Raw genomic sequence first — 20,201 nt, 5'->3', positions numbered from 1 at the left:
GAAAGAGTTTTATAAGAAAAGCACTTACTAATTTCAAGTTAGCAACTGTGGGAATGACTGGTTCAAAGAGGAATTAAATGCCCAGTTTTGGGGGGGTCTGGCAGATTCAAGAGAAAGGAAAAGTTTAAGAAAAACACTTACTGAAAATACTGACCTTTCTTATCATCTACAACATTTGATAGAAATTAACCTTTTAAAAATTGTACCTGTGACATTTTTATTCAGTTTATTCTGTGTACAATGTAGTGTAAATTAATCTCCACTTCATAATTTGTCAACATACTGTATTCATTCTTAGATCACATCAAGTGCTGCACACACTCCAGCCCAGTACACCACCACTAAGAGCAGAATACTGCATTAGAGGAAACACGGGAATCAGCTTGCTGTTCAAAATCTCAGCAAAAACTAATAAACTAATTTAAAAAATTCACTATGCAATCAGAAAGATTGATCCAAAGAGTTGAGTTGTTATACTAACTCCATTATGATATACAGTACAATGTTATGTAATGAGCATGGATTCATAAACTACTGAATGCATTAAATAGCAACATTTCATTAAAGAGGCTGCATTTTCAGGTTTTACATCACTGAAACCTAGTTAGGGAGTGTCTACATTTCCTAACATCAGAAGTCCTGAAGACTGATCTTTAAAATGGTTTAGTGCTTAGTGTTCATAGCACAAATCAGTTCAAAGGGTATTTTGGCAACTCTTAAACTGAACAAAAGAATAGGGGCTTTTGAAAAATAAGACTTTAAGAAAGCTTGCCATTTTGGGCTAAATTTTAATAGAATGTAAAAATTTGAACACTTACACTTTAAGCAAAGAAAACCTTGAAATTACTAATTGATTCAAAATGGTCTTAGGAAAAACTAATCTATAACAAAATTTGGCAGATTGCAAAGGCTCTGCTGTTGCTGAGCAAAGTGTACAAAGATTCCAAGTGGGGCAGAGTAAGGAAGGAGGGGCCTCGACATTTACAGAAGCAAATGTCGCATTTTCTTTCCTCTTCTTGACAGGGGTTGGGCAAGGACTGCTCTGATAGCTTCACAGAACTGTCTTGAGGCCCTGCTGTGTGAAAGCTGAGCACTGCAGCTGTTTTATAGCATGGATCTCCTTCACCTTGGCTAAACCCTGGGGATAAGTGATGGGCGTCAGCTTCTTCTTCAGTTTCTCAATCGTGTCTTATCATTGTTAGGTTTTTTTGGCCAGGAAGAGAAGAGACCAAAACTCAATAGGAGAAAGTTTTATTTATGCGCAGGTGGGCTGAAGCCTAAGAAGGCCAATAGCTCCAAACAAAGATGGGAGTACAGTTTTATAGCCTTCAGGAGGGGGTTTGGTGTAAGATAGAGAAGTAAGGAGTTAACCTCAGGGGATTTTGGTTTGTTAGGGGTAAGATAAGGAGTTGATGTCAGGGAGGTTATTATGTTATGGAAAAATTTTGTTTTTGTTCTTGCTCAATTGCCACTTAGCTAAGAGTGGGTTTTATGTGAACAGTCACATCTGTTGTGGGTGGGATAGCCTCCTGGAATATATTTCTGAGGGTGGGTTGTGTGTGTTGGGAGTGGGGAGCTTTTTCTAACAATCATCCCTGAGACCAAGTTTAGTTCCCACTAGGATAATTTGAGTGTTGGGACAATGGTTTCCCACCTCAGGATACCACTTTGCACAGACATTTTCAAATAACACAGGACTCATAAGAGAAAAGCAAATTAAGAATACATCTGCAATTGATTGTACACTTCGGATGACTGTATGGTATATGAATATATCTCAATAAAATTGCATTTAAAAAAGAATACATCTAGTTTCAGATAGGATAGGGGGCAAAATCAATCATAATCTTCTTGTGCTGCTGTATTCCATAAGCCCAGATTCACTATTTTCCTTCTATCAAAAATTGGCAGAAAAGTTGACAAAGACAGTGGGAATATATTCTCCGGGAAATACATTGATTTTATGACCAATCAGTAAGCAAATTTTACTTACAGCTCCATCTCCCACCACCACACATTTGATGGCCTGCCTCTGGGACACGCACTGGGCCTTGGTGGGCATGTGTCATGGCAGGCTCGGGGTATGGGGTGCTATGGCCACTGTCCATACCTCCTCAGTGCTCTGGCAGCCAAAGCCCAGGGGCCTTTATAATTATTGATGGATTCTTTAAAAAGAAGTTCCTTGGTAAGCAAGCAAACAAAAGTAAATGAAAACAAAAACCTTCAAGAGTTCATTATTTTCAATTTTTTTATAACTCTAAAACTAGTTCAGAATAAAAATTGAAAAAAAAAAAACACTAAGATGAGTTTCAGATGTTCATCTTTTTAAAAGTCTACCAAGGTAAGATGGTGACATAGAGAGGTGTGGAATTTAGTTTGTCCCTGGAGCAACTAATAAACAACCAGGAACAACTAGTAAATAATCTGGAACAACTGCTGGGGGACAACCATGACTGTCCACACATCGTACACCAACCTGGATTGGGTGGAAAGGCTGAGATCACAGCATAAAATCTGTAAGTGAAAACTGCAGAACCACGCAGGGATCCTCCTCCCCACACAGCAGGCTGAGCTGCAGGACCTCACTGTGGGAGAAAGCAGCATTCCCGGAGTGAGCAAATATAGCTCAGCCCAGCTCCAACAGTGATTTTAATTAACAAAGGCAGACTGCTGAATACAAGCTACAAACATAGACAAGTAGCAAAGTACTCTGAGGTTGCTCCCAGTGGAGAGGAGGTGGGGCTGAGGGAGAGGAAAAAAATTTAATTAAAAAAAGAAAAAAAAATTACAGAGGCTTTTAGAGACTGACCTTAGAGAGCTGGAAAACACTTGTGCTCCAGGAGCGGGAGCCCAGAAGACCAGGTGCTCTATCTGACTGACAGGCAAAACTGGGTGGGGGTGGGGAGAGGGCATCGACTGGCTCTGAAGGGGCGCTTTCTTTCCCTTTTTCTCTCTCTCAACCTGAGTGGCTCACTGTAGCCTCAGCTATTTTCAGTTCACAGTGCTCTGACCCAGACAGGGGTGGAGTTGACAGAGTCAGAGAGACAAAGAACAATTCAAATGCAAAAGATAACTCCCTAGGGGTGTATCTTCCCTAAAAGGAAGGAGGTGGGGACCAGCTCAAGGGCCTGCCTTCCCCTCAGAACTCAGACCCCAGAGCCTGGGGGAAAACAGCCAAAACAGAAACAACCTAAGTTAAGAATTAAAAGGGCCACACCTCTCTACACCAGTCGAGAGCCACAGTCTGACAGGTGCCACCTGCTGGGTAGGTTAGGAAAAGCCCAGCTGCTAGAGAACTCATAGGAAAGTCTGTCAAACTCTAAGACACACCCTCAGGGAGACTTGAAACTGAATATAACCACATTCTGAGTTCTGAACCCATTCTGGTCTGGGAAAATCTGATTGTGGTAACTGGGGAAGCCAGATGCCTAGATGACAGAGGACTACAAACTACATGGGAAGGGCAGAGACATGGCACAGTCAAAGGAACAAACTTACACCCCAATCAAGATACAGTTGAGATACTGTTTCAACTTTAATGAAACAGTCAATTAAAGATTTTCAAAGAAATCTGCTAAATCAAATAAAAAACCAAATCAATAGTTCAGGGAAGATATGGCAAAAGAGATGAAAGATATAAAGAAAACACTGGGTAAACATAAGGTAGAAATCGAGAGTTTGAAAAAACTACTGGCAGAATCTATGGAAATGAAAGGCACAACGCAAGAGATGAAAAACCCAATGAAGACATACAACAGCAGAGTTCAAGAGGTAGAAGAAAACACTCAAGAACTGGAGAACAAAACACCTGAAAGCCTACACACAAAAGAACAGATAGGAAAAAGAATGGGAAAATATGAGCAATGTCTCAAGGAATTGAATGACAAACATGAAGCACATGAATGTACCTGTCATGGGTGTCGCAGAGGGAGAAGAGAAGGGGAAGGGGCAGAAGCAATAATAAAGGTAATAATCAATGAAAATTTCCCATCTCTTATGAAAGACATAAAATTACAGATCCAAGAAACACAGCATATCCCAAACAGAATAGATATGAATAGACCTATGACAAGACACTTAATAATCAGATTATCAAATGTCAAAGACAAAGAGAGAATTCCTGAAGCAGCAAGACAAACATGATCCATCACATACAAAGGAAGCTTGATAAGACTATGTGTAGATTTCTCAGTAGAAACCATGGAGGCAAGAAGGATGTGGGGCTGATATAGTTAAGATACTGAAAGACAAAAACAGCCAACCAAGAATCCTGTATCCAGCAAAACTCTTCTTCAAATATGAGGGGGAGTTTAAAATATTCTCTGACAACAGACAATGACAGTTTGTGAACAAGATACCTGCTTTACAGGAAATACTAAAGGGAGCACTACAGACAGATAAGAAAAGATAAGAGTGAAAGGTTTGGAACACAATTTTGGGTGATGGTAGCACAACAATGTAAGTACAATGAACAAAGATGACTGTGGTTGAAAGAGGAAGGTTAGGAGAACATGGTACACCAGAAGGAAAGAGGAAAGACTGCGACTATATAACTCAGTGAAACCTAGAGTGCTCACGAATTGTGATAAAATGTACAAATATGTTTTTACATGAGGGAGAACAAATGAATGTCAACCTTGCAAGGTGTTAAAAATGAGGTGGTATTGGGGGGAAAATACAGTCAATGCAAAATAGAGACTATAGTTAACAAAAACATTGCATTATGCTTCCTTTAATGTAACAAAGGCAATATACCAAATGTAAATGCCTGTAAGGGGATAAAAGGGAAGGATATGGGACTCTTGGCATTGGTGATGTTGTCTGTCTCTCCTATTGTATTTCAGCTTAATTCTACCTTTCCTTTTGTTGTTTTTAGCTGTCATTTTTTTTTCTTTTTTCTTTTTCTTTTGTCCCTCTACCTTCTTTGATATTTCCTCCTCCTTTGTGGAAGAAATGGAGATGTGCTTATATAGATAGTGGTGATGGTGGTGAATGCATAAATACATGATTATAGAGGGACTCATCAACTGTTTACTTAAGGACAGAATGTATGGTGGGTGGACAAAACCATCTTAAGAAAACAAAAACAAAAACAAAAAATGGGATGATGAGGAAATCTTGATTGCACTATATTGAGTGAAATAAGTCAGATACAAAAGGACAAATGTTGTGTGGTCTCACTGATATGAACTAATTGTAATATGCAAACCCATAGACATGAAATATAAGTTACCAGGATATAGAATGAGGCTAAAGAATGGGGAGCAGTTGCATATTATGAACAGAATGTTTAACTAGGTTGAACTCAAGTGTTTGGAAATGAACAGAGGTGATGGTAGCATGTTATTGTGAGAATAACTAACAGTGATGAATGGTGTGTGAATGTGGGTGGAAAGGAGAAGCTTAGATCATGTATGTTACCAGAAAGAAAGTTGGATGTTAAAATATGGGAATGTATAAAACAGTGAATCTTGTGTAGACAATGTCTGTGATTAACTGCAGAAATATTAGAAATCTCTTTCACGAACTAGAACAAAAGTATGACACTATAACTAGAAGTTAATAATAGTGGGGTATATAGGGAAAAATATACCTATTGTAAAATATTGCTACAGTTAGTAGTACTTTAACATTCTTTCATCAACAGTAATAAATGTACTATACCAATACCATGAGTCAATAATGGATGGGGGTAGTTAGGGGTATGGGAGGATTTGAGTTTTCTTTTTTGTTTTTTTTTCTTTTCTGGAATAATGGATGCACAGCTGTATGATGGCATTGTGGGCAATTGATTGTGCATTTTGGATGATTGTATGGTATGTGAACCATCTCAATAAAATTGAATTAAAAAAAGTCTGTTAAGGAAGGATAAGATAAAGGAAAGACTATTAGGAGAACTTTTCAAAATTTTTTTCATCTAATTTTTCCTAAAGAAGAGGTACAAAATAAAATAAAAACTAAATGAAAATTGCAAAAAATGAAGGGACTAAGACAGGCTGTTTTTTCTTTTGTTGGACTAATTCTGGTAAATTTTTCTTCTTTCACTTTTGGAAAAGAATAGGATTAGCATCATTGAACATGCCAATTAAAACATGATTGTTCAGTATTCAAAATTACAGCTTTGGATTTTTGGTTGGAAGCAAATTGAAACCTCAAGAATAAAAATACACAGTTAGATATTGCATGCCATAACCTTAGGTGTTATGTGTAAAGAACCTTTTTTAATTTGATTTTTTCCCTTCTAGCAAATACTTTTGTGATGATCTGAGGTCATTCATCCAGATAAAAGATACTAGCACTAGTATTGACGTGCTTAAACACTGGAGTTAGAACAAGAATTTCTTTCTGAGTTGCAATTTCACATTTAAAGTAATTTTTTTTCCTAAATATTAATGTTCTCCTCTTCCTTCATTGTCTTGAATCTTTAAACTTTAACGTGTGTAAATGTGAGGTGTACATTTTACTTCATTTGGGAATTTCTCTCTCATTACTGACAACTTTTCCTTTGAATATTTTATATTAACAAGAACACAAGAAGAAATCAAAAAGAAAAATGAACAAATGATAGAAGCAGGCAACTTATAGACAGAAAAATCCAAAATGCTAATGATGAAGAAATGTTCAAATTTATACTCATTTAAAGAATTGCAAGTTGAAGTAGCAATGATATGTCATTTTATACCCATCAGATTGGCAAAAATTAGAAACTAGAACAATGCCAAATGTTGGAAGAGTTTTTTAGGTTTCTGGGTACATAGTAGAAGGAATTTCTCACACAGAACCATAAAGTGAAATCAAGAAAGAATTTCCAGCATAGCTTTGTCCTTAGCAGCAGAAAGTTGGAGGTAATCCAGGCATATATTTCTGGTAGTGTTGGTAAGTAAAATACAGTGGTTGCATGCTTTGGAATCAATTGACTGGGTGTACATAAAATAACAATGTATCTTAAAATCACAACACTTTGGGGGAAAAAAAACCATAGTCTATGGAATAAATATTACTTCAGCCAGTTAAATATACACAAAAACAATACAATTTATACCAGGACACAGAGTAATAAAAAAGCTATATGCAATACACTTCAGACTAGTTGCATAAGATGGTAGGGGAATGAAGTAGGGAATTAGTACAAAAAGTAAAAATTAAATAAATTCAACAAGACAGAGCAAAGCACTGTCCAGTAATTACAGTATACCATGAAGCAAGGAGACGGAACTGAAACTGTAAATTTGGTTAAAAACTGACAACAAGCTAAATGGAAATTTAGAAGATCAACTTTAGGAATTATCTCCTTTCCCTTACACACAATAGCATAGTGAAAATTAAAGGCTTTTATTATTAAGTGAAAATATAGATTCTAGATGATATACCCAAGAAGACTATTCAAATAATAAAACAAGAAATGAAGGACTGCAAAGAGTTCACTACTCAAAGAATTACAAAAGAAAATGTTTACACACTAACCTAATTTCAGTATAAAAGCCTCAACAGTTGACAAAAATGCTTAATGCAAAAAAGTAACACAGACATAGGTATATTGTAAATTTTCTGAATTCTACAAACATTATAAAGAATGTAGGAATATATTACAAGAGAAAATAGAATTATATTAGCTATGCTTGTTTCTTTTGGAATACTGGAAACCAGGTGGTTTTCAAACTTGATGGAATAACAAGGGAAAAGTTGCATTCCTCAAACCCTATCATGATTGAAAAAAATGTTAAGACAATTTGGAAATGTACAGACTGAGCATTTTTACCAAATATATTCTTGGGGAAAAATACAGAAAGATATATTCTTACCAAATATAAATTGAAACATAAATATAGCCAAAAGTTTTAGTAAATTTGCTGAATAAAACAAAGAACTGGTTGTTTTTTAAATGACAAAATGGAAAAATCCTAGAAATTATGACCCAGATAAAAAGAGAGAGAGGGAAAATGTACACAAATTAGTTATGAAAGAAAAGAATGTAATCACAGATGCTATACATAGGAGGGGGGGTTTATTTTCCCTTGCTTCTAAAAACGGAGGAAAGCCTAAGTAGGTGAGCTAGTCTCTCTGCCAGAGCTTAGGGAATCTCAGGGAAACTAAGGAGCAGAGATGGCATCCTCTGTGTCCCACTGGCAGAGGGGGCTGCCTGCTGCTACCCCGACAGCCCACAAGGACAGAGCCCACTGTGACACTGATGCTCAGAATGCACCACTTTGGGAGGCCCTGCAGCTGGACTCACGCTAACGATGAGCCAAAATAAAGTCACCGTGCACCTGAGGGAACCCAGCAGTCAGAAAGGAAAACGGGCAGAATACTCAGATAAAGCCCCTAACAAAGCAGTGCTGCAGGACGGAATACAGGACTTGAACCTAAACACGAAGAGCATTTAAAACCCAAAAGTGGTTTCCTAGAAAAAGAAAACATGTTTTTCAAACAAAAAACAACTAACAAGTCACTTTTGGGGCCCAAATTAGTGGTTTGGAAATTCAAGTGCAGGAGTGTCTCAATGCTTAGCACAAAACCTCACTAGAATGGATACAAAAGGGACAAAATAAAGACATGGAGGAGAAGCCTAGGAGACCTATGATCCCAAAACTGGAAGTTTCAGGAAAAGAAGGGGAACACAGGGAAGAATCCATAATAAATATAAGAGAATATGTTTTGAAACTGAAAAGACCTAAGTCTGTATATTGAAAGAGTTTACCAAGTTCATAAGAGAGTTAAGGACAAGAGCACATTCTAGACATATCCTAGTAAAATTCCTGAATGCTGATTTTTTAAAAATATAATTACCAAAATAAATGCAGAGAGATACTGTGTTCATGGCTCAGCAAACTCAATATTGTTAAGATGCCTATCCTCCCAGTTTATAGGTTAAACAAAATCAAAATTGCATCATGTTTTCTTTTAAAGAAATTGGTGAACTACTCTAAAGTTCATTTAAAAATGCAAAGAACCTAGAATACCCAAAACAACTTTGAAAAAGAACAAAGTTATAGGATTAACACAACCTGATTTCAAGAATTACTGAATAGCTATGGCAATCAAGATGATGTGGTGTGGTATTAGTTTAAGTACAGACAAATAGATCAACAGAACAAAATACAGAATTTGGAAATAGATCCAAACATACATGGACAACTAATTTTCAACAAAAGTAAAAATATAATCTTTTCAACAAATGATGGTGGAACAATTAAAAACCCACATGCAAAATAATAATTTTTGATTCATACTTCATACCATATAGAAAAATGAACTCAGAACAGGTAATAAAACTGAGTATAAAACCTAAAAATTCTAGAGGAAAACATTGGAGAAAACCTTTGTGAATTTGTATTAGGTGAAAATTTCTTAGATAAAATTATAACTTGATAAATCAGACCTCATTAAATTTAAAAACTGCTGTCCTTCAAAGACATTGTTAAGAGAATGAAAAGGAAAGCCATACATTAGTAGAATATGTTTGCAAATAATATATCTGATAAAGGGCTTGTGTTGAGAATATATAAAGAACACTCAAAGCACAATAAAAAGAAAGTAAACAACGAAATAAAAAAATGGACAAAGAGTTTGAACAGATAGTTCAACAAAGAAGATATACAGGTGACAAATAATCACATAGAAAGTTACTCAACATTATTAGTCATTAGGGAAATACAAATGAAAACCACATTATGACATCACTACATACCTATTAGAATGGCTAAAATTATTATAAAGACTGTACCAAGTGTTGCTAAGAATGTAGAGAAACTGGAAGTCTCTTGTACTACTAATGGTAATGAAAAATGGTACAACTGTTTCAGAGAACAGTTTGGTAGTTTCTTAAAAGTTAAACATGTACTTTCCATATAGGGAATGGAGAAGGCACAACCACTTCTTCAATACTCCAGTCAGGAAGTAATTTATATCACTTCAGTTCTCAATCCATTGGTGAGAACTAATCCCCTGTGCAGAGCCAGACAAAGGTGAGGCAAGAAATATACCTAAGGCATACAATTTAAGGAGGGCACTAATTCCTGGAGTCCAGCAAGTGGAATTTGTATGACTCTGAGAATAAGAGCCTTCTTAAATTTTGTGCTGTAGGCGTCTGATTGGCCTCACTCTAGTCCTTTGCCCTGCAAGTGGCCATATCTAAATGCAAGATGGCTGGGAAGTGTAGTTTCCAGCTAGGTAGCTTCCTCTCAAGGACACTGCCTCACTATGGAAAGGAGAGCATACATTTTTGTGAAGAGATTGCCAGTTTTGACTTTACTAATAGTATGATAGGTCTTTGAAGCATGGCCTGCATATTATTCATCTTCCTGTCCCCAGGGCCCAAGATAGTGATTGTTTAACTATTTAAACAATGGAGTGGACAGGGAGAGGGAGGAAAAGAGAGATGAGAAAGAGAGAGAGACTTAAGCTCTGTGATAACATTGAAACATTGATTATAATACCTGTGGTGGATTGACTCATGCCCCCACAAAGAAACATTCAAGTCCTAACCCCTGATCCTGGAGGTGTGAACTCATTTGTAAATAGGACAGTATCGGTCAGGGTTCTCCAAGGAAACATAACCCATAGGGAATGATTAGATACAGATATAGGTACAGGTACAGATATAAAAGAGATTTACTATAGGAATTGGATCTGGGGATTGGCAAATCTAAATCCTGTAGAGCAGGCTACAAGTTGGGAACTTCAGTGAAGGTTTTGATGAATTTGCCAGGAGAATCTGGCTGGCTAGATTAGAGAGAGAAACTTTTATTTCTGACTGCTGAAATCATCAGTTCTCCATTTAAGGTCTTCAATTGATTGGGTGAGACAATGCTCATTGCTGAAGGCACTCTCCTTTGTTGATTGTAGATGTAATCAGCCACAGGCACAATCAACTGACTAACAACTTAAATCCAGGAAATACCTTTACAGTAACATTCAGGCTAGTGCTTGCTTGACAAACAACTGGACACCATAACCTAGCCAAGCTGACACATGAACTTAACCATCATAAGGACCTTCAAAGTTCCTATCTGAATGAGTTTAAATTGAATCAGAGTATGTCTTGATCCAATACTACAGAAGTCCTTATTAGCTGAGGAAATTAGGTTGTAGTGATTAGAGGAACCAGAGAGGGAGGCAGGAAGAGACAGATGTCCATGTGAAGGATTTCTGGAAAACCATCACCAGATGTTACAGACTTTGTAGAATGCATGGCCTTAGGGACACCTTTATTTTCGACTTCTACCTTCCAATAGGTAACAAATTCCTATTGTTTAACCCAACCAGTATGTGGTATTTGTCATAGGAGCCCTGGAAAACTAAGAGAATATAGTAAAAAATTTTTAATGATAAAAATAAATGATATTATGTATAAAAAGGCTTTCTAAATTATGTAATTTGATTCTGACAAAATCCCTCAGAGTGAGAGAAAGAAAATATTGAATAATAATTTTACAAATAGGAAAATTGAGATCTAGGAAGGAATATTCTTCCATCATAATCTATGAATATTAATTTCTATTCCTTGGTCTGATTTAATATCTCTATACCTAATCATTTTTGAATGATTTACAGCAATCTTTTTAGCTTTTATGTATTATCCATAGTGACAAGTAGCCCAATTTGTAACTAAAATTTACCCTTTATACCTGAAAAACATGGAGTTATTAAATATTTTAAATTGTATTTTCCTTTATTATCATAAAATAAGTGTTATTACCATAAAACAAGTTTTCAGGGTTAAGCAGTTAATTTTATTATCATCACACTTAGGATTTCTCCAGGTACCATATTGCTTCAATTTTCCTCAAATGTTAAAAAAAAAAAGAGTGATTCTAATTTTACTTGTTTGGTAATGAGATAATTTAAATAATGAGATATAATATTTACATAACAATTGCATTAGTTTATATCATTTAAGTACTCTGCTTCTTTTAGTGTTTTATAGATGCAGAAACTGAGTCATTTGAAAAATAAATGGGAGATTTTCTAGCAGCATGATCGAAAGTATTCCCTTTATTCTACACCAAAGAGGACATAAAATTTCCAAGCCTGCAATATTTCAGATTATTTCTAGGCTTCTTTTGGTCATTTTAACTTTTTACAGGGGTTTTCATTTATCTGAATCATTGCTCTTTTTTTTCTTGGTTTAGAATCATAGGCTTACTGTGCAACTGTGTACATATAAAAATATATTATGAAAAATACATAACATAAATCTTGTTAATAGAAATACAGCATCCACATTCTCTATGCTTTGGGTCTATGGAGCTTTCAAACAAAATCTCTCACCAGTAACTTGAAATCATTCCTCTACCAGTGACTTTTGTACACTGTGGGGAGTTTAATTGTTTTTGTCTTTTTTAGTAATTTATTCATCAGTGGGAGACATTTTTCTATGAATCTTGATTGAAAGTCTGTCTATTTTCTTAGCTGGAATCTAGTTCACCCAAATGTGTTTGTGGAGTATCTTAGGGAAAGACTAACAGAAGTGCTGTTTTAGAAAACACTTGGTAAAGGAAGTGATTTCATGCACCTAATTGTGGATGACTTGCTTCATTATATAAATAATGATTTATGATTAAACTGCTGAAGTGAGGGGAAGAATACTTTTTCTTGAATATAGACCTTTATCTTTAAATATACTCCTCTAACAGGATATTTATATAGAGACTTTGCAGTTACTAGTCTTTAAAAGTGATATATTTGAGTGTGTGTGTGTACACACACACATTGTTTATAATTAGACTATTATGTATATATGTGTCTCAGAAAAGACATTTTGTTAGATGCTGTACCAGTGTACAGAGATAAAAAGTATAATATGTACCAGACATTTAAAATGTAACAGAATATACACGTAACCAAATGGCCAATAAAAGTAAAACACAGCCTAGGATAAATGCCTCATTGGTATGGACACAGATTGTACAAGGAGAAGTTCTTAGAAGACAGAGATCACTGTGGGGTAAAGCAGTCAGCAGGGGAGGCTTGATGGGCTCAAAAGGATTTGTAGCACATGGGAAATCAGAGAAAAAAGGAAGCAATATTGTGGGTTCAGAGTAAAAATGGGTGGGAATGGCAGAGGACTATCACTGGCAACGTGAGTGAGCCTAAGTGGCTAGAGCAAGAGGTCAACATAGGCCATGGAGGTGGACATACTGTGGTCCAGTATATCAGAATTCAAATGTCATAAAACTAGCTGACCATGTGGCAACACTATCCTCCCATTCATGGTTCTTTATAGATACCACTGTAGCACCATGAACGTGATTTGTGGACCACAGCATCTATTCCAGGTTTTTCTTTGGAACACCTGTATGCTTTGCTGCAGAATCATTTTCCAACATCTCATGTCCTTCTTACCTTTGCCCTTGGCTCTGAATTTGACGTCCTTTCCTGACCCTCATCACTGCTGGTGACCAATTTTGACTTGTTTCTCTGACGTACTCATGTCTCCTTTCTGCATGGTCTGGGTAAGCAAACTCTTTCTGTTCTAGCTCACAGATTTCTCATTAACCAGCTCCATGGGATGGGAGTGTATACTCTCAGACAAATAATGATAGTCTAATCAGATTTATGTGCCTCTAAAATCTAAATAACAGGTTGAGTAAGGAAATTATTCAATCTCCATTCAATTCTTATTTCTGCATTTATTTTTAAAAGATAAAGGCCCAAGCATAGAAAAATCCTTTTCCATTTTCTAAATGCCAGCCCAAAGTCATCCTCTGCCTCTGTTTCGTTTTCCATTCTCCCATCATCTGCTACCACAAACCAAACTGCTGTCAAAACTACCTCCTTACCACAGCTTATGTTCTCTGCCTGCTCCCATTCCGAGCCATTTCACAAATCATCACCTCTCTCCAAATAGCTTTCTCAATCTTCTTTCCAAAAATGTGTCACTGGTTTCTCCAAGAACTTACTGACTACTCCCCTTTCTTTCTGACAGTTTTCTAAAAACCTTTCCAAAAAAGTTTGACTAACACTCCACTTACTTCATCCAGTAAGCACTTTCCCTGATGCTATGCCAAATTTCCAAAGTGTCCTCTCCTTTGCCCTCTCCCTGTATAAAGTTTATCCATTTATTTAGCTTCAATTCCAGCTCACATCTGTCTTCATGAATCTAACCACATCAGCCTGAGGTGATCACTCCTTTTCTTGAACTTTTGCAAAATTTATTGTCTGAATAATTTGTTTTGCAATGGATCATGTTCTGCATTGTGATATCTCTCTTATAATTGTCTCATGCCTTTATTTAAATATTTTGTTTTTTAACCCCTCTCGTCACATGGTTATGTATTTACTCTCCTCACAGAACAACACATTTTATATTCTTCACAGTTCTTAGCTCATAGCATTGAAATGCAGGCATTCAGTAAATATCTATTGATAAGAGTTCATTTCTGTTTTATTAAAGCTTGTATAAAGTCATTCCCATCATGTTGCATTTTTGAGCTTTTAATCTTATTTAAGGAAAACTAGCTGATTAACCTGATACCTTGAAGGGCTATTTCTGCTAGGGTCTTTTCCATCTATGAATGGCATAATTCTGAGGAAAGTGATATCAGTGAACACAGGGTAAGAACATTGTAGTTGAATCATAGGATAAGTTAAAAAGAGGTAAGAAGATAGTGATGAAATCATATGATTAATAATTTAATGAAAGTCCACTGAAAAAATGATACATGTAAAATGATTCCAACTAAAATTTATAATTATCAATTATTTAAGAAAATAAAGATTCTAATATTGAATGTTGCACAATTTCTCTAACATTAAGAGAGATTTAGTTTCTATTATATGGGTGAAGAACAAAACCCAGTCTTGTCATTTAAATTTCATTTTAAATTTGACAAGAAATAGTATTGTGGATGTGGTATATATCAAATCTTGCACAACATCCTTGATGATGAGATTGAAATAAATGAGGAGAATGAAAGCACAGTTAGGTGGTTTCATAATAGGTGATAAACTATACCCAATGTGCATTCTGATGAGTCAGTGTCAACCTTGATAGAGGATTCTGGAGACTTTATACAAGGCTCCTTCATGGACCTTGTACTGGCCAACATTTGCTCAGAAATTTGGGCATCCTAAAACAAGTTTTGGTTATCTAGAAACAAGGAAAAACTGAAAATGTGTGTTAATCAGTTGTCATTTGGGGCCTAATTTTATAGACTGAAATAAAATAAGGAGATTATATATATATATATATATATATATATATATATACACACACACACACACGCACATATATATATGAAATCCTGCAACTAGGTCCACACAAAAAAATTCTACATGTATAGGCAGAAGGGAGGGTAGGATGGGGCCACATTTGAAAAAAAACAAGAGGGTTTTAGTTGACTAAAGTTTAGTTTGAACTGGAATATTGCCTTGAGTTACAGGTACTGCAGTTAAAAAAACATTTTTTTAGGAGTGGGGGGTTAGCTTTGTTTTGTTTCAATTTGAATTTATTTATGGGAAATCCACTGAAATATTGAGGCAGACTAAAACTGGTCAAATGGGAGATAAGGAAGGCATTGCGGTTGTGGGCTATTAATCTTTGGAAGAGTACTTTGAAGGCCAGAAGCAGCTGCCTTCAGATATTTGAAAAATTGCCACAGAGAAGAGGGATTACATTCATTGTGTTGCAGCACTGGAAGGCAGAACAAGAATCAGTGGGTGGAAGTTATGAGGAGACATATTCTGATGAAATATAAGGAAGAATTAACACTTTGATCTGAAATCAGGTGAGTCAGCCACTGTAGGTTCTTACATTCACTGAGGGATATCAGCCTAGGAATCCACTGAACAAAATCCGAGTTGATTGAATGGTCCTTCAGAACCCTTCCACATTTGAGACTCTAATTCTAGGACAATCCTGGCTTCCACAGGCATGCCTGATGGCATCATATTTCTATTCCAATCTTCCTGTGTGTGAAAATTCAGAACACCCATCACATATCTAGCAAGGGTGTGCCTTCTGGGTTTCCTGGAGGTTTTATGGATTATGTGAGAAATGCATCTGAATTGTGGTTTTACTTTAGAGTTGCTTCTATGTCTTTTCTAAAATAGAGTTGTTTTTAGTATTTATAGTTACATATTTAAAAATGTAAAGAGAGACTGGAAAAGTAAAATGATCCCTCTAAATTATGTCTTCTGGAAAAGTTTTAGATTGCAAGGGTCTAGTCCCCCAGTGGTATCTGAACTTAATTTTAGGGAGTGTTACTAAAACCTTGCTATTGAACATTGGATGTTCACATATAAACAAAAAGTCATATATTTTTGGTTTCTTGTCCTCATCACTACTATTGCAGCTTAGGCCTCATTATCTCATACTAGTATTTTTCTAGCAATAGCCTTTGATTTGCCCTTCCTAAATTGATCTTCTTTACAAATGACCTTACTGAGTGTCATTTAAATATCACTACATAATAAATCACTCCAAAACTATTAGCCTAAAACAACAATCTCTTGTTATTTCCTCATGAGTGTGCATGCAGCTTGATCAGGATCTAGGCTGGTCTGAGAGACACTCAGTTGTGTTTCTCTCATCAGCTGTGGCTCAGCCAGAAGGCCTTCTGGATCTTGGTGGGACTGGGACCATGTGTGATGTGTCTCACCTGGGCAGCTGAGCTGACTCGGCTTTGCTCCATGTGATATCCCATTCTCTAGAAGGTTAACTTGGATTTGTTTTCATAGAGTTGGGAGGATTCCAAGAAAGACTGGATATGTGCAAAAGCTGCTTGAAGTTTAACTCAGAACAAGCATGCTGTCATTTCCTCTGCATTTCATTGGCTAAAGCAATGAAAAGGCCAGCTCACATTCAAGGGGTGAGGAGAAGGACTTCTCTTGTTTGAGTGGCACAGCAAAGTGATATTGCAAAAAGTGTACATACAGTGAGGAGTGGAGAATTAGGACCATTTTTGTAAGCAGTCTACCATGAGGATGTATTAAAAACATTACCGGTTTTCAACTAAGGACTCCACAGAGACTGTCATATTCCTAAACTGAATTAAATCCCCATTTCCCAATCTGGAGTCAATACAACAGCATTCCTTCTCTAACAACTCTCAACAGTGGGAACGCTCTGCCCCTAGAAAGAGGAATTTTTTTGGTAGGAATAGCTGGGGCTATAGACTCAGAGAAAAAAATGACTAAAATGTATTACTCATGTTGGATATTATGGCCTATAATTGATAATTTACACTTTATATTGATCTCATATCATTTGTTTTTCTTGAATTTATATTTTTGTTCTATGTCTTGCTTATTAAATTGGATTGTGTTCTAGGAAAACTTTTAAGATGGTCCCAGTGGTTCTTGTCTCCAGGTATTTACAAATTTGTGCAATCCCCCTTGAGTAACTCACTTCTAACCAACACAATGCAGCAGTATTGATGGAATGTCACTTTCATGATTAGGTTACAAAAGATTATGATTTTCATCTTGCAGGCAGTCTCTCGTTATCACCGTCTCAGTTTTCATATTTTGAGGAAGCAAGTTGACAAGCTGGGGAGGCCCAAGTGGTAAGGAAGGTAAGGCAGCTTCCAGCCAACTGTCAAGGAGGAACCAAGGCCCTCAGTTGAAAAGCCTAATAGGAACTGAATCTTCACAACTGTGTGAGCTTGGAAGCACATCCTTCCCCAGCTGAGCCTCAAGGTGAAGACAGCCCCGCCATCACCTTAACTGAGAGATTCTGAAACAGGGAATCCAGCTAAGCCATGCCTAGATTCCCAACCCACAAAAGCTGTGTGTTGCTTTAAGTGCCAAGTTTTGGGGTTATTCATTATGCAGCACTAAGTAAACAGTACAGATTATAAGAATTTTGTGATTAAAAGCTTTGTTTTTTCATGAAGGGTAGTGAGTGAATATGACACTTATTCACCTTTTTGACTTTCTAATCCTGTGGCCAAAATGCAAATAACCTTTCCCATTTTACAGCATTTTTGTGAAAATTAATCAAGAGAATAAAAGAATTGTACCTAGTACGAAGTTGTGCAATGAATGTCATCTCTTCTTCTATCCCTTTTTTTCATAGTATCCTTTATTGCAATTTTTCTATTAATGTTCTCTTTTGCATTCCATTTTTTCATTATTTTTTAATTGTTGAATTGACTAAAGAAGGATTAAAGGCAGAGGCAAAGGGTTGTAAAATTGGATAAATGATTCTTTTTTTCCTGAGGTAAGTTTATGAAGGAAGGTAAAATATTTGTCTTCATCTGGCATCCCCTGAAGCTGAGTCTGAAGCAAAGACTTACATGCTGAAAGCTTTCTTAATGGTACAATCAGGGATGCTGGTATGACTGACAGGAGAGCCAAGTGAAGGTGTGTCACTGTGCTGCCCTCCACCATGTGTGACAACCTGCCCTTCAGTCTGAAGGATGGGGACTGGAGGGGACAAGGGGGAAAGAAGGCTTCATTTGCCAGCTCCTTCCTCCCACTGGTTTAAGTTTTGCCAGAAGTTTCTCTAACTCCTTTCACTTCTGCTTTACACATCATTTCTGGATATTCTGGGGATTCATTCCTGGATATCCTAGGAATCATGTGGGCTCTAAGGCCACCAACAAAGAAGCTGCAGGCCTGGAGGCCTGAGGTGAGAGGCTTGAGCGGGAGGTCAGGCCCTCTTAGATGGCGCCTCCATGAAGGAGTCAGAAGTTGTGCCAGAAGCGTTTGCCTCATCTGCAACTTGGGCTGGGGAGCTGAGAGGACCTGGGGCATAAAAGTAGGCACCTGGATGAGAAGAGATAAACAGAATTTAAGAGGACAATTTCTCTGCAAAGGATGTTAAAATAATCTAGCTGCAAATAAGGAGAGGAATGGATGAATTTACAAAAGCTGTGAAGAGAAAGATAGAATTTTGCTAGATATGAGGTAAAAAAAAAAGTGAAAAATGAGACCCCAATAACCACTAAGATTGGGGGCAATGGGGACCAGGAAGTGTGAAAACTACATGTCCTAAAAGTTGAAGAAGAATTTTGTATTTAGGGGAGCAAAATATCTTGGAAGAGGAGGCAAATTTGACATAAATCTGCAAAATAATATGAAATTAAATATACACAGTCTTCTCAGCTAAAATTAATGAGGGACACAACTGCTTCTAATATCTGAAGGGTGTTAACAGGAAGAAGGGAGCATAATTACTTAGCACCACACCAGTAAACATAATTAGGAATAATGGTATGCAATTAAGAAAAGAAAAATTTAGTCACAACATCATGAAAGTTCCTCCATGATAGTGACATCTATTAAACTGTGGCATCATTTTCTAAAGGAATTGGGAGGAGTCCTGTTCCCTGAAGCACACAGAATAAATAAAACTAGGCTGCGAAAAGAACATCCCATAGTGTCAAAAGAAAAAAAAGAAAAAAGAAAAAAAAGGAGCTGTAGAACCCCAAATAGATCTTTATCACTGATTTTTGTGTTTCTTGAGTTGAGGACTTAGAGAATAGAATCAAGTATCAGGATTTCTGTTCTTCACTCATGTTGTTATTTGCTGTTCGTGACCTTATCGTTTTGTGTACTGATGAAAACCAAAGCATTTGCTGGACAGCTGATCCCAACTCTGTATACATCCCAGACCAAGGCCCTGACGTATTTCCTGCACTTCTAAAGTGAAAACTGACAGTGTAAAGAGCACTTTCAAGGCAATTAGGGTGCTTAGTATTCTTTTCTTCTACCTCAAACGTCTTGGCAAACTCCTTTTAAAAATAGATGGGGATTAAGTAGTGATCTGTTGCTGGATAAGAGAAGGGCAAATGAGGGTGACTGCTTTAGGCTTCAAGATTCCAAAGTGGTTACTGCAAAAGTGGCAAAAGAATACAGGAATCAAAGGCTTATTAAAGAGACCTCAGGTTGTTAAATAGGGAACTAATGGTAGGGAGAAAAAGGTAAAGGGAATTGGATGGCAATTTTTATAGTCTACTCTTAAGAATGCCAATGTTCTAATTCAGTCTTGATGCTTTAATAACTCATAAGACATTTAGGCTTTTGCTAAGAGTGTGCACATTTAAAGGAACAGTAGTTGGCTGCAACGCAAATATTCTTTGACTGAATAGTATGAAAATGGCCCTTCCTGCTGCTTGCCTTTGTGATGCTGACAAGAAAGTGACCTGATAGATGCATGAATTATGCATTTTCTGAGGACAGATCTGTTAGAAATTGAAGAAGAGAATGCTCATTTTATATTGTTTTGTGCTTTCCCTATGGTGGCTATCTGCTTA

The 20,201-nt window shown here is 36.7% G+C and overlaps 1 pseudogene; it reads right to left on the bottom strand.

Moving 5' to 3' along the window:
* Window positions 1–981: 981 nt before the first annotated feature.
* Window positions 982–2,062, bottom strand: LOC119511867 (annotated as a pseudogene).
* Window positions 2,063–20,201: the final 18,139 nt, after the last annotated feature.

This window comes from Choloepus didactylus, chromosome 2, assembly GCF_015220235.1.
Source record: "Choloepus didactylus isolate mChoDid1 chromosome 2, mChoDid1.pri, whole genome shotgun sequence".
Taxonomy (NCBI): Eukaryota; Metazoa; Chordata; class Mammalia; order Pilosa; family Megalonychidae; genus Choloepus; species Choloepus didactylus.
The sequence above is the reverse complement of the archived record's forward strand: the minus strand, read 5'-3'. Positions and strand labels throughout refer to the sequence as shown.